This window comes from Chiroxiphia lanceolata, chromosome 6, assembly GCF_009829145.1.
Source record: "Chiroxiphia lanceolata isolate bChiLan1 chromosome 6, bChiLan1.pri, whole genome shotgun sequence".
Lineage (NCBI taxonomy): Eukaryota > Metazoa > Chordata > Aves > Passeriformes > Pipridae > Chiroxiphia > Chiroxiphia lanceolata.
Window position 1 is genome coordinate 22370129 of NC_045642.1, and position 14289 is coordinate 22384417.

Consider the following 14289-nt stretch of genomic DNA (forward strand, 5'->3'; position numbering starts at 1 on the left):
GCTTTTACTATTTTACTGGTGTTACAAATGCTTTTGAACCATCTCATTCACTGATATCACCTCATAAATGATTGCAGAGAAAAATGTTACCTCTAAGTGACTGCATAACTTTTGAGTATAATGGAGCCATGGGATGGATTTATCTAATTTTTCTGGACATATCCAAGGATCCAATCAAATCACTTGAACAGCTCTCTCAGGGATAATGTGAAAGACAGTGGTGTTACTTTGCGTATACGGGTCTAGTCTGCTAACCTCCACTCATCTGTTTTGTATTTCTGTTCATATTGTTATTACTGGCAAACAGCTGAAGCCAGAATCATCTCTCATGACAACAGAGAATGTGTACGCCTCTAACATGGCCCTTATAGACTGTTATGATATAATACAGGTCCCAGAAGATCTCAACACCTTCAGCAGCATGGATGAGAGTGAAAGCATTAACGTGTGTCATCTAGCCTGTTACCGTCAAACACTGCCTCCAGCTATGCAAGTATCAGGACAGCTCAGTAGCATTTACATCAGGCAGTTTTGTGAGGTCTTTGTGTGTATCCTCAAGCAGTGTAGAATATAAAGAAAGGCTGATAATGCTACAGGTATCTGTGCTGAGACAGAGGATCACACCATACGAAACAAATAAGGTCAAGTACACACATTGATATCTTCTCAAATGAAATCTCATTACAGAAACTTTCTAAAAATAAGGGATGTACATAGGTTTTAGTTCAGACTCTAGCTAGTCCTGCAGGACTAGCCTCTGTACTAATTTTGAATGTCTTATCTCTTTAACTCTTGTGGTTTTCATTGATTAATTTTCATTAATGCTACAGAAACATTGCAAAATTATGTCCTTTACAGGGACAGCTTACAACTTAAAGATGATACTAGATATCATTGCAAAATTGTCATCACTCACTGAGTGGAAGCCTGAAAAGGGAAACTCTTACTTTCACCCATTGATTTCTCTCCCTGATTCTCCTACTCTCAGTAAACTACGATTCACTGAGAGAAGTATTTACACTCAGAGATGCAGTAAAACTATTTGGCAAGACTCCTAACGTAGTTGTTAAATGTCTTTGCTGCTTACGAAGTACCTTTAGTGAAAACAGATAGCTGTTACATGTCATTGCCTTTAGATTTGGCAATGGGTGGAAAGGTAGAAAGCTAAGAGATCACCACTGTCAGAGGAAAAAAGCTGTTCTTTTGTATAGCGGATGTAGTCCTAAAAACATGCAGTTACCTGGCAGAGAAGAAACATTCAAATTACCAGTAGGACTTAGTGTACACTTTAAATAATTGGAAAGGCTTGATTTCTTGTCCTGCAGAAAAGCCATCTTTTTCATACTCCCATCTGCAGCGTACGTTATGCAGTAAGAAAATCAAATTGTTGATGATATAAATACTATCCATTTATGCTGATTTCTAGTTGTTTAACAAATATCTGATAGAAACATATCTAGCAGATGCTCTGCTGTTCCAACTTTGTTCATCTCTTGAGACAGACAGCTACTTAGCAGAGAAAACTATCCTAGTGATTTGTGGCTGCTGAGATACAGGATCATAACCCTATGTTAATCTTGACGTGAATTTAACCTTGATGTTTCACTAGAAAATACTAAAAAAACCCTATGCCTTTGGCTCCATTATAAAAGAATTGGTTTTCACAGGTCACACTTTTGATCTTGAGTATACACTCTATGCTCATATCTGAGACATGTAACAAACAGACTTGCATTCTCTGAGGTGCAAGGTCACAGGGATGTTTGGTTGATAAATGCTCTGTTTTGATGCTTTGAGTTCTTAACTCTGTTGCTTTGTCTCTAATCCACCTTTGAATGTGGGCTACTGGAGAAAAATGCTGCTGTTTCTGTACTGGGAAGGTCAGACAAACAGATTAGCATGAGAGAAAATATTGGTAGTCTCTTAATTTTTCTATTTCACAATTTATCATGTAACGGGAAATATTACAACTAATATTTTAACATTTTGGTGGGACTAAAAAGCAAGTAGCTCAGATGAAACACTTAGAGTGGCTATCACATATTTTCTTTTCTTTTTTTTTAACCAGGAAAGTGTTTAGTGATTTCATTTGGTGCAACTTTGCATTCAGTGGATCAAGTCCTGCATATTTGAACAAGTGCATTAGTTAAGAAATCTTTACAGCCAAATTCCTGACTGACAGTTTTCCCGTCTCTCCATTTTAAAGCACTTTGGTGCCATAGTTCTTCTGACGACTTCTATGTGCTGGTAATTACCCTGATTAAAAACCCATTTGAGAGTTTCTAAGGTGACAGCTTAAAGTTTTAATGCTCCCTGTGATTTGCAAGAAGGAATGCACACCGTTCTCAAAACACATGAGCAGTTATTTAATAATGTGGCCAACCCAAGTATCAAAATGTAAGAATGCTAAAGAAGGAATTTGTGCTCTCCAAATATTTGTGGCAAAAAGAGAATGTTTAATGTCAGTAAAGAAAATTCACCGTTGTCACCTTAACAGTTCCAAAATGATGAGTAGAAACATACTCAGTACATATATATTAGAAGCTATGTTATTTTTATCCCTGCCACCTGAATGATTTTAGAAGACAGAATGACAAGAAACATCAGATTATATTTATGTAGTTCAAATTCTCATAGGCCTACACCTGCAGGAGCTACTTCTGTACATTAGAACAGACCAAAGGTTTGTTATAATTTTATCATAGATTTATAGTCATTTAGAGGCTGTCTAGAAGGAAGAATTTTGATAGAGTGCATATTATAAATATAAACTTCCTCATCTCTGTCATTTCTGAGCCCAGTCTCAGTCTTGCCTCTCAGTATACCTCACTCTGGGGTGCTTTAACTCTCCTGTAGTATAGAAATCTCTAATGCCGTTGTTTGACTCCTCATTTTCTGGTGGCTTAAAGGTAGAATATGCTGCTAAAATGATAGAAGGAAAACACTTCTGATTGCTTAACTACTGAGAACATGCTAAGGTTATCCATTTATATGGGGTGCTGAAATCAAGCTGGGAAACCTGAAAGGAAGATTGACAAGTAAGTAGTATATCTGAAGTGGGATGAAATGCATCTTGGTAAACACTTTTTTATGATGTGTTTTCAAATGGACTACAATATTTAGAGAACAGCGTTATACTAATTAGGAAATTACCCACGTAATAAAAACAGATGTTAAATTAAAGGGAAAAAAGGGGAAAAATTGCAATATTATAGGACCATAGTAGTACTGGGAAGCTAGGAGAGATGATAACCGATGAAACAGGTTTTATTCCTTACCTTTCTTCTATTTTTTTTTTAACAGAGCAAGAGATTGAAATGTGTCAACATATCTATCCAAATAGAGTGCACTGGTCACCCTTGAGAAGACTTTTTTGCATTAGCCATCCTTAATTTGCAGGTAATCAAGACCAAACAAGGAATGAATAAAAATTTTTTTTTCTACAGCTAGGCTGGTACAGCTTCTTGATTTACTGTAATTCTTATCTCTGTCTTATTTGGAGAAAGCAAAACAAATGGCATCTTTAAATTTCTCTGCCTATTTTGTCTGCAGGGACTTAATATTTACTGGGGGTTTGATTTGCCCTATTGTTTCCTTTTCATTATTTTCCTTCTTTGATTTGTCTGCCATGATAAACTTTTGTACATGAGGTTAAGGGCTTCATTAATTGCAAAAGAACAATCCAAAACATCCTATTGAATGTACCTTTTTCTACTTTTTTGGATCAGAACTGTCCAAGAACTCTTCTTATTGTAGTTCAAACACTACCTAAAATAAATTTTAAAAGTCAAAAGTTGCTGACACAATCTCTTTCCTAGTCATGAGGAGGACTGCTCTGGCTCTTGGTGACAAACTATGTAAATTCATTCTCTTCACATTCCAACAGGAAAAATAAATAAATAGATAGGTAAGAGAAGGGAGTAGAAGGTAATGGTAATTCAGCAAATCAATGACTAATAACAAACATGGCAGCAGCATTTTAAAAGACTGATGTCTTTTCTAAATAACATTATAAAAACATTCAGAAAGCTGTACTTCAGGAAAGGAAACAATACTTTTGCTTTGTACCTAGGAAACATGCTACTTTTCATATGTTTCTATCACATAAATCAATCCTCAACAATATAAACTTCTGCCACTTGTACTACCTGCAGTCCTATAGAAAAGTACCGGAGGCTTATTATACATACAATATAAGTTTGTGTTGGCATAAAATTCTATCACATCCAACTGATACAAAAATTACTTGTGTGCAAAAATCAGTTGTACCTTAGTAAATGTTTTCTAAATGTTGTAGAACAATAGGAAAGAGAATTTTCCCTGCCAGTTCCACTGTGGTCATCTACAACATAATAGTCAACAAATGATATCCAAAGAAGATCACATTCAACAAGTGAAAAAAGGAACTCTGGAAACTTAAAGTCAAGTTGAGACAAATCTCATTTCTGACCTTGCAAAAGAATTTTGCATGGCAAAATGTAGAAGAAAATGTCATTCCTAGCTGCTGGTAAGAGAAAAAGGGTATTACATTTTTTCATTTAGGATGCAGTTACATGCAAATAAATCTAATTTCAGGCACAATCTCTAGGTTTCTCCATATTTACTGTGTCTCAGATTCACTCTCAAGTACCCAAACACAAAGATGAAACTGCTAAACAGTCTGCAGAAAAACCATAAGCACAAATGAAGACAGGAATCACAGGATAAAAGAAAGCATAATCCAGATAGATGTACAATTAATCACATGAGTTTACAGAGTTTAGATCACTTCTTCAAGGATACTACTAAGCCCCAACATAGTCTTTATGCACTAGACTTCGTGTCCCTCAAACCCCCAGCTATAAATGCCACCATTAACAATAGTCCTAAAGGACAGGTATGTTTGAAAAGTTCCCTCTGGGCAGTAGTTTGGAGTTACTGGGTTAGTACTCAGCCAGTGGGCACTGGGTCAGGACTAGAAAAGGGTTGGGAGGGAGACAAAAGTTGGCACTGCAGTTGCAGCAGAGTGGCAAGAAGGCTCTCAAGGGAAAGTGTATTCTGAACATGAAACAACAGATGAGAATTTGTTCTTCTGGGCCATGGGCTTGTTGTCATCCTGATAATTACCATAAAGCTAGGGGATGGCTTTGTCTCAGCCTGTCTCAAACACCCACAGCCATGAAAAAGGTGTATGGCAGCCTATGAATTCTGAAGTCAATTTATAACCTTAATTTTCTAGACTAAATATAAATCAGATGTCTCAGAAGATGTAAGGTCCTCAGAGTACTTACTCTGATACAACCAAAAAAAAAAACCAAAAACCCCAAACAACAGAGGGACTGCCAAATGCAGTTGCAAAATTCAATTTCATCCATCTTAACACCCTTGCCATCCTTAAATCTTATGTTGTTTAGTAAAATTACACCATTTCCTCTAGGGGCACTGGAAAAGTAGTCTGATTAAAGAGTTTCCTTCCCTCATATCTATCTTCTTTCCTCAGGCAAAAGTGCTGGTTATCTTCATGATCAGAATGCGGGTATTATTTGTAGCACCTGATATCTGCTGTCAGTGGGTGACAAGTTACATAAAAAAATTAATGGAAGGATTTGAGGGACAGAAGCATACACTTAAATGTACATATATAATGAGACAGAAAATATTGAAGTGAAGACAATATAAAGCTTTGGCAAAGCCTGAGTTATGTAGCCAGTGTCAGATGCAGGGCTGCAGCTAATTATGCTGAAAGTAAACTATATTCAGGTTACAAGCACTCAATAAACAAGCCTTTTTCTATCCTACAGTCCACACCCATTTTTACAAACAACTGAGCAGACATCCAAAACCAGATGAGTTTTGTTTCTCTTAATCTCTTTCTCCATTGTATCTATCTGATATTTAGTCTTTTTACCTTAATCAAGATTGTTGTGGCAGCATGAGAAATTTGTACCACATTGATTTCCCATAGCACGGAAGTGTCACATTAGCTAAAGGTGAAGAAGCTAATAGGATGAAAATAATAATCAGAATAATAATAGAGGAATTATGAACCCAGTTGCATATAAGAGATTGAAATATTATGTTTGGGTTCTTGTGCTACTATAAACTTTGAGATCAAAACACAAATAGATATTAAGTTCAAAGGCATTGTATCGAGTCATCTGCTTATTGACAAAAACAACATCCTTAAACATGTTAGTGTATGAAATAAGTGTAGGAACAAAGCAAACTACTGTTTACTATCAGCTGAATCTCCTAATGCACTGCATGGTCTTTTTCTTCCTGTGCTGCTATTCTTTCTGTTTAGAGAAAATTGTGTGTGGGTGGTTGGGATAGGGAAAGCATGTATCCTAATATTTCCCAGAGAAGAATATCCTAAATCAGATCATATATCTGTCATGGCTACAACTTGTCTTTGACAGTGTCTAAAATGAAAGATAAAAGGTTCCATTATTAACAATAGAGTGCTTCTTTGGGATATAACTCCAGGTTTGTATTTGAAGTGGTTTAAAGCATGAGTTCAACAATGTAAAAACAATCTTGTTACTTGTTATAAAGAATGTGGGTTTGCTGTCATGTTAGCTCACCATCAAGCTTGCACAGAAGTCTTTATTATCCAACTATTTACACTGCAATATTAGGTTGAAAACTAGCTTAAAGTTAGAAAAGCCTGAACAGTGGTAAAGAACAGTCAAAATGTAAATTCATGGAACCTACTAGGCAAACTCTAGACAGCAACCTCCATCTTGACAGGTGTAATGGTGGCCACACGCTACTGCTCCTATCATGAGGGCAAAATTTTGCAGAAGTAAATGTTTTGTGAAACACTGGATTATTATCTTACTTATTGGCTTGGACCAACTCAAGTGTGGAGGGAGGGAAGGGACAGATCGAATTTCATGGAGGTGAGGTGGTGCCCTGTTCCATATCCCAGCTCCTTCAAGCATCCTGAGGCAGAATTGGATCAGCTGTGAGTCAAAAGCAGATGAGGAGCACTCCCTCACATCTGCTGGAGCCCCTAACCCAGCCCCAGAATGGCCGGCACACCGGGAGCACTGGCCCACGCCTTGCCCCAGAACCCCAGAATGGCCAGTGGGCCAGGAGTCCTGCCTGGGGGGGTGGTCACAGGGGGGCCAGAGCAGATAAAAATAAAGATATGGTCTTCATGTGTTTGAACATTACTGTCTGGACACAGATAAGCTGGAATTGCAGGGTACTCCGGGTGGTAGCTATAATTCTCTCTTTTTCGCTCTCTTTCTTTACTTCTTCTCTTAATCTCCTTTCTTGATATTTTGAGTAATTTAGAGCTGGATGGGGTTGGATTTTGCTAAGTTGCATGGGTTAGTATGTACTAAGTCAATACTTTGTGTAATGCTTAATTTTGGTTGAATGTTGCCCGTTAAACTTTTGCCAAGTTACCTTATTTTCTAAAGTTTGTCAGTAAAAGCATGTGGTTTTACCTCCTGAGAAAACAAGTGTGGCACCTTCTCCCTTGTGCCCTCTCAAGGTATAAAAGAACAGAAGGCACTTTTAATAAATCTGATGAATTTTTGAACCCTTGCATATTTTAAAGTAAAACCTCTTTGATGAGCTCATAGCTTGGAGCCTAGGGTCTTACATGTTCTAACATAAAAGTTTTTCAACAGTTGTGTCAACATGGGCAGTCACAAGAATCAGTCAGAGTTAATACATCTGAACTCATCTGTTCAAAAGTGTCAAACAGAGAGCAGTTGCATTATAATATGTCTGTGCTTAGTTTGAAGATTAAAACTGATGAATTTACGGTCAAAGTAACATTAATTGGCCACCATGCACAGGGCCAAAATTTTTATTGACTGTTAAAAAAAGAGTTTCAGTATTTCTTGTTTACATTAATAAGTACTATGATGACTTTTGGCTATGCTTTTCTTGATCGTCCATTGAAATTAATTTAAATAATCCTGTATATACATTAATCTAAATAGCCAAAGATAATATCATAAATATGGGGAAGTACTGGGAAAAATCAATGCATCATCTAATTATGTGTGCTGTCCTCCATGACTGTATAAGAACCAGTCAATCTGAGCTTTATTTCCTATATTATACATACAGTATCCAAGAAGTTGTTAAACCATATTTTGTAATATATTTCTTTCCTAATAATGTTTAACATTTTACTGCTTTTTCACAATTGTCAAATACTAAACTGATGCTTTTATGGAGCTGTGATTCATAAGACTGTGATCTCAGTCCTAACTGGTAACGACCAGCTCTGAAACCATCATTTTACATATGAAAATAAGTCTTATTTTTGTTTGATGGTATTTTATGTCCATCTACACTAAGCTTAATTTTTCATTTTATTACACACTGAGTTTTATAAAGTCTGTCATTCTGTGATAATGGTCCACATGTATGCTATTCTGAAGTTGTCATGAGCAAACTTAATCATTTTAAGATTTATTCTCCTTTTCAGGTAATTTGCAAGAAAATGGAGTCAGGCACAATTTAAATCAACATTCTTTGAACAAAACAATCCACAGTATTGTAGAAAGAGCATAAAATTAAAACAAGAGAAGGAATGCTCTGAATATTCTTCCAGAATCCAGCAGTTTACCATTTGAGGACTGTTGCAATTAGAGGTGAAGATTTTGTATTCAGGAGTTCAAGATGGATTTTTCTTCCATTAATTTGTTTGCTTTCCAAATCCATGTAAATTTTCACAATCCATAGACTTCCTTAGAAATCCCAGACCACTTTCCCACATTTGAGGAAAGTTTTTTTTAAAAATATATTAAAATTGCTCAAATTTTGCCTTTCTGCCCATGAGCAAAGAATATTTTTCTTGGTTTTACTTTTGGTCTTGCCACTTCAAGTGATGCATTGATATAATAAATCCTCTGTAGTTTTCCCTAGTGCTAATTCAAACTGGTTTTTGGAGAGTTAAATTAAATCATGATCTGTGCCGTCCTGTTCCTGTGGAAAGCTTTTATTTCAATACTTAGTGTTTTGATATATCTCCATATGTTTCAGGGTAATGATAATAGTCCTTGTAATAACATAATTCAACATCATTCCTATTGTAAGAAACTTAGACAGTCAGTATTAAACTCCAGTGCATGTCTTCGGCAATAGGAAAGAGCATGGCACAGAGACATACATGTGGGAACCACTGTAATAAGGAATTTCCTTTCAATAAGCTAACCAAAGAAGTTCAGAAAAAGCATACTAAACCCCAGAATTTTTCTCTCAGCTCCAGACATCTTCAAGGCTGATGAAAACAACATGCAAATGGATGTAAATATTAGGGTAAATTGAAGATATAATTAATCATACCTGACATCGGAAACTAAAGAAAAGTTAAACAACCCACATAGGATTTAACTCTGCAGCTGAATTCTACTTTCTGATTCTGTGATCAAGTGATTCTGTCATGCTTTCTGTAATTATTATTTATTGCCACTGCATCAGAAAAAAAGTATTGAACACTGATAAATTTGTAACCTTTGTTGGTTGACATCTTAGTATAAATAATAGCTTCCAGAGTAAAAGAACTGGGTGTGATTGTCCTGAAATTGTCTACTGTAGACAGTACAGACAAAATGGGGCCTCTGTTCTTAGGCATCCTGGAGTATTCACTTAGTGAGAGGGAAATAGATGAGAAATAGTACTGAAATGGACTCAATTGACCTTGGCAACAGGCACACTAATGGCTCTGAGAGCAGAGAGCAGGGTAGGCTACTTAATCCTCAGTGTCAGAAAGCAATTAAATCTGCTAATTACAAAATTATGAGTGCAAATGCTCAAAGGCAAGCAAAAACTGTAATGATCAAGCATTTTACAAAGAAATTCTTCCTTCTCTCTCCAACCATTCCTGGGTATTCCCAAAAGATAACATTTTCACACAGGAGTAACTTCAGATAACTTAATGTCATGCTAAATGACAATGATAGCCTTTGCTTTTTCCTTGGAGATGGTACATTTATGATCCCCAAGTGTCAGGTTGTGAGATTGGACACCGTGTTTAACACAGTCATAACCATTACAGTAACAAAATTTATCGTAGGAGCTACCACTCAGAGGTAGAGCAAATTCTACTCTTACTTTCCAAATATGCAGAGGGATATTGCAATAGCACAGGACCCTATAGTGTCAGACTTAGTGTTTGTGCTTTTCCACCTTCAAAGAGGAGATCATTTTTGCCAGAAAGTTTATGCTATATTCTGTACAACAGGTAGAGAAGAACTAAACCCTAGGAATCTTTTTTGACATCTTTTCCTAAGCTTTAAGAACTCGGAATACTGAATCGAGCATATGAAGAGGATAGTGTAAAAGTCCAGTACACAAGAAAAAAACCTAGATTATTTATATGGAAGTTAAGCTATAAGTGTCAAAGCAACATCACCAGAACAAACTTAGATGCATTCTTTCCAAGTAATGCTGTTCCTTATCATATTTATTATCCTCTGATGCATGACATCAACATGTTGCTGGAATGAGGAAAAAGGTCTGCCCTAGACACATTTTATGAGCCCTTAATTAATTTCTACTTTGCTGTGGAGCACCCATGTAGTCCGAGAGAGAGCATAAAGGAAAACACAAAGGAACACAACTGAGGAATAGCCCCTACATGTATGTCAGCCTGTCACTTGGCTTGCAGATTCCTTTGAAGCCTATGCTTTTGGGTTAAAATGAAGTAAAATTAAATTTCCTCATTTTTACCAATTTTTTTTTTCAACTAGAAGCATAATAAATTTTTCGATAAGGGTCAAACCAGTTGAAATAATTTTGCAAGTAAAGAATGCTAAACTAGCGTGGTTTTACTATCTCATTGAAATTTGCCTGTATTCCTTGTGTCTGGTGGTTCAGCACGTGTTGACTGTTGAGAGTCTGCAGGACTTGGCATGCAGATGAGTGAAACTTCACTGCATGAAGCACAATTTTAAAAGAAATCCTTCATTGTCTCTACTGTGAAATATCCTGTCAGTTTCAGTATTTTTATCTTTTGTTTGTTTCAAGATTTTTGGAACAGTGTTTTTCAACATTCTCTACAGATTTACCAGACGAAGAAGACTACAATGAAGTACCATTTTTCATGACACTTAAGTCTCTATGACACTGGTGACACTGGTGCCCACCACAGCTGGCACTCAGCGCACATCTATTCTCTGTAGCATATCTTTGCAGTACAGTTTGAAACACAAAGTTCAAGTGCGTATGTTATCTCTGGTTGTCAAAGATACTTAGATATGTATTACACTTAAAAATATGTGTCATTAATCCTGTGAGACAAGATTGTAAAAACTAGAATATTTTTATGAGAATCTGTGCTTTCTTTTCTTCTGCCAATACACTTTTACTTCAGGGTTTTTTTCAAATTTTGTGGCAGGAGGAAGGGAAGAGTATGCTAAAGCTAAAATGGCTTTTCAAAGGATTTAAAGAGTCCTAGGTGCTTGTGATCATAAATATTGAATGAAAAACATAACTTCATGACATTGTTTTTTGATTTTTAATGTAAGTGTTTGATTGCTTTTTGAAAAATATGGCTATAATCATCACTGCTAGGAGCATATATAGCTATATATCATAGAATGGACTGGGTTGGAAGGGACCTTAGAGATCATCTAGTTCCAACTCCACTGCCATGGACAGGGATACCTTTCACTAGACCAGGTTGCTCAGAGCTCCATCCAGCCTGGCCTTAAACACTTCCAGGGATGGGGCATCCACAACATCTGTATCCAGTAAATCATGCATGTAAAGCTAATAGCATGCAGTGTGTTTTAGAGTCATATGAAAAGTCTTTGTGTTTCATTTTTACCTTGAAACCAGTTCTCTACCAACTATAAGTTTCTATAGGACTTACTCTTGGCTCAAGTCTTGAGTAACTTCTAACTGTTCAGTGGCACAACAAAGCGTCTTATTCCTCTTCTTCATATGCATCATGGAGTTTCCTGCAATAGTAACAGATGCAAAGACCTGAGATTCATTATTATTATCTGTACTTAAAAATGATGCAGTTTTATTGACTATTTCATAACTTTGATAGTGTTAGGGAATATATTTTTCCATGCCAAAAAGTGACGTGTCATTACACAGTTAAGTGACACATTAAAGAAGGTTGGAAAACTCTGGAATATAATACTGCAACTAAAAATAATTGATAAAAACAAAATTTTAATTAACATTTTAAAACTAACATGCTTTGGGAAATTAATGCCTTTGTTTAACTAGATGAGTTTATTATGGGAGATACACAATTTTTAAGTGGACCATCTCAGAAAAAAATCCCTACAGAATATTTAACAACTCTTAACATTTTTTATGTAGGTGTATCTAGTATTTGGATAGTATCTAGATACATAATTCTCAGTTACAATGTTCGGCTGTCATGTTTCTGCACTAAAACAGAGAGCTGCACTGACATGGTTCTCTGTAGCATTTTGAAGAATGCAAAATAGGGGGAGCAAAAGTACTTTTCAAGAAAATCCTCAACCTTCTAGCTTCTGTGACTCTAGCCTCACTTAATGATGTTCCTGCAAAAAGTGTTAGCATACTCAGTGGATTAAAAACTTCTAAAATTGGATGGAAATATGTTATAATCCTGTTCCAAGTTTAATGGAAAATCGGAGCACTGGAGGGATTGTCCAGACTGAATTCAATGAAGGTCTTTCACAGTTAGAGGGGGGATCCTTGGCAACATACTGCATCTCTCAAAGAGAGAGAGAAAGAAAATGGATTTTCATTCTCTGAATGCTTAGATGATAAAGAAATTCAGTATATTCGAAATGAGCTCCTAAAAGTATTTTGTCCTATGATCCAGTAGAACTCCATAGAAGCTTTTGTTGCTATGCAGTGAGGTGCCATAACAATGTATATTGTCTTTCAGTTTAGTGTGTGTTCTTTCTCTCAATGTGAAACATTACAAGAGAGTCGTTGGCTCATTTTTTCTGAGCAATCCTGCAGTTACCTTCTGATTCTCATTTTACTGGCTATGAAGAGAAGATGCCATTTAAAACTTTAATTACCAGAGAGGGTTGTGAAATATTCGATGAGATTTACTGCTTTCCCTTTGTGATGTACCTTTGCAGCAAAGTGACCCTGGTGAGTAGGAAGCATATTGTATAAATGGCAGTGTAATGAGGGCTTGGAGACTGTGAAGTCTCCAAAGAACACTTCATTTTGAAATTTTCTTGTTATGGAGTATTTTATGAAGAAATCCTGCTAGGCATTCCAATGAAGATAACCTGGATCTTTAGCCAGAGACACTGTCAAAACCAGAACAAAATTCTTAGTAATACATTAAACTACAGACCCATGAAGTCCAACCTCACTATTTAACTGAACTGATGAGGAGAGGCACTGAAAGAAAAAAAGATCTCTGTCTTTAAGATGTAAACAGTCTGCATATTTTTCAAGTTGTTGGCAAGACATCTAATCAGAGTATTCATGATTCACAGTAAGAATAATCGTTCAGAACATAACAAGTATGTTGATAGTTTTTCTGTTTTTAAGAACTGCATAATTCATAATAGATGTATTACATACTTTAATACATAGGTTTTTTTAATTCAAATTCTACTGCTAATCCACTTCAGTCTCTACAACAGAGTTAAACTGTTACATTCATTTTATTGCTTGTTAACTTTGAAACATAAAAATGACCATTTGTAAGTTAATATTAATTATTTCACTACTGATCAGATTTAGGAAGAACTTGCTTTAGTATGCTCAGGTCCAATCCTGTATTGATTCTGCAGTTTACTGAGATGTTAAACTCTTGTGCTCCTTTTAAAACAGCTTCTGTTGCAGGTTAAGCTCAGGAGGCAGCTAAGCTCCACACAGCCACTCCCTCACTCCCTACAGTGGGAAGGGAAAAAGAATCAGAAGGGTAAAGTTTAGAGAACTTGTGTGTTGAGATAAGGACAGTGTAATAGGCAAAGTAAAAGCTGCACAAAAAAGCAAAGCAAAATAAGGGATTCATTCACTACTTCCTATCAGCAAGCAGATGTTTAACCATTTCCAAGAAAGTGGGGTTTCATCAACGTGTAATGGTTACCTGGGAAGATAAAAGCAATAACTCCCAATGTCTCTTCTTTCCTCTTTCTTTTCCTCAGCTTTTATTGCTAAGAATGACATCATATGGTATAGAACAACCCTTGGGTCAGTTGGGGTCATCTGACCCAGCTATATCTCCTCCCAGATTCTGGTGCACCTCCAGCCTACTCACTGGTAAGCTTTTATAAACTAAACCAATTGTATTTACTAGTATAGAAAAAATATACTTTGTGAGGTTTTCAAAGAAAGGGAATGATATTATAGTAAGTGAAT

At 36.2% G+C, this 14289-nt stretch overlaps 1 long non-coding RNA gene across 1 annotated transcript in view; it reads right to left on the bottom strand.

Moving 5' to 3' along the window:
- LOC116788493 overlaps nucleotides 1-11856 on the bottom strand; it is a 69377-nt gene extending 57521 nt beyond the window's left edge. Inside the window, exon 1 of the long non-coding RNA XR_004357652.1 lies at nucleotides 11825-11856. This is a non-coding gene — a long non-coding RNA (uncharacterized LOC116788493). The remainder of the gene's footprint in view (nucleotides 1-11824) is intronic.
- Between the last annotated feature and the right edge of the window lie 2433 nt (nucleotides 11857-14289).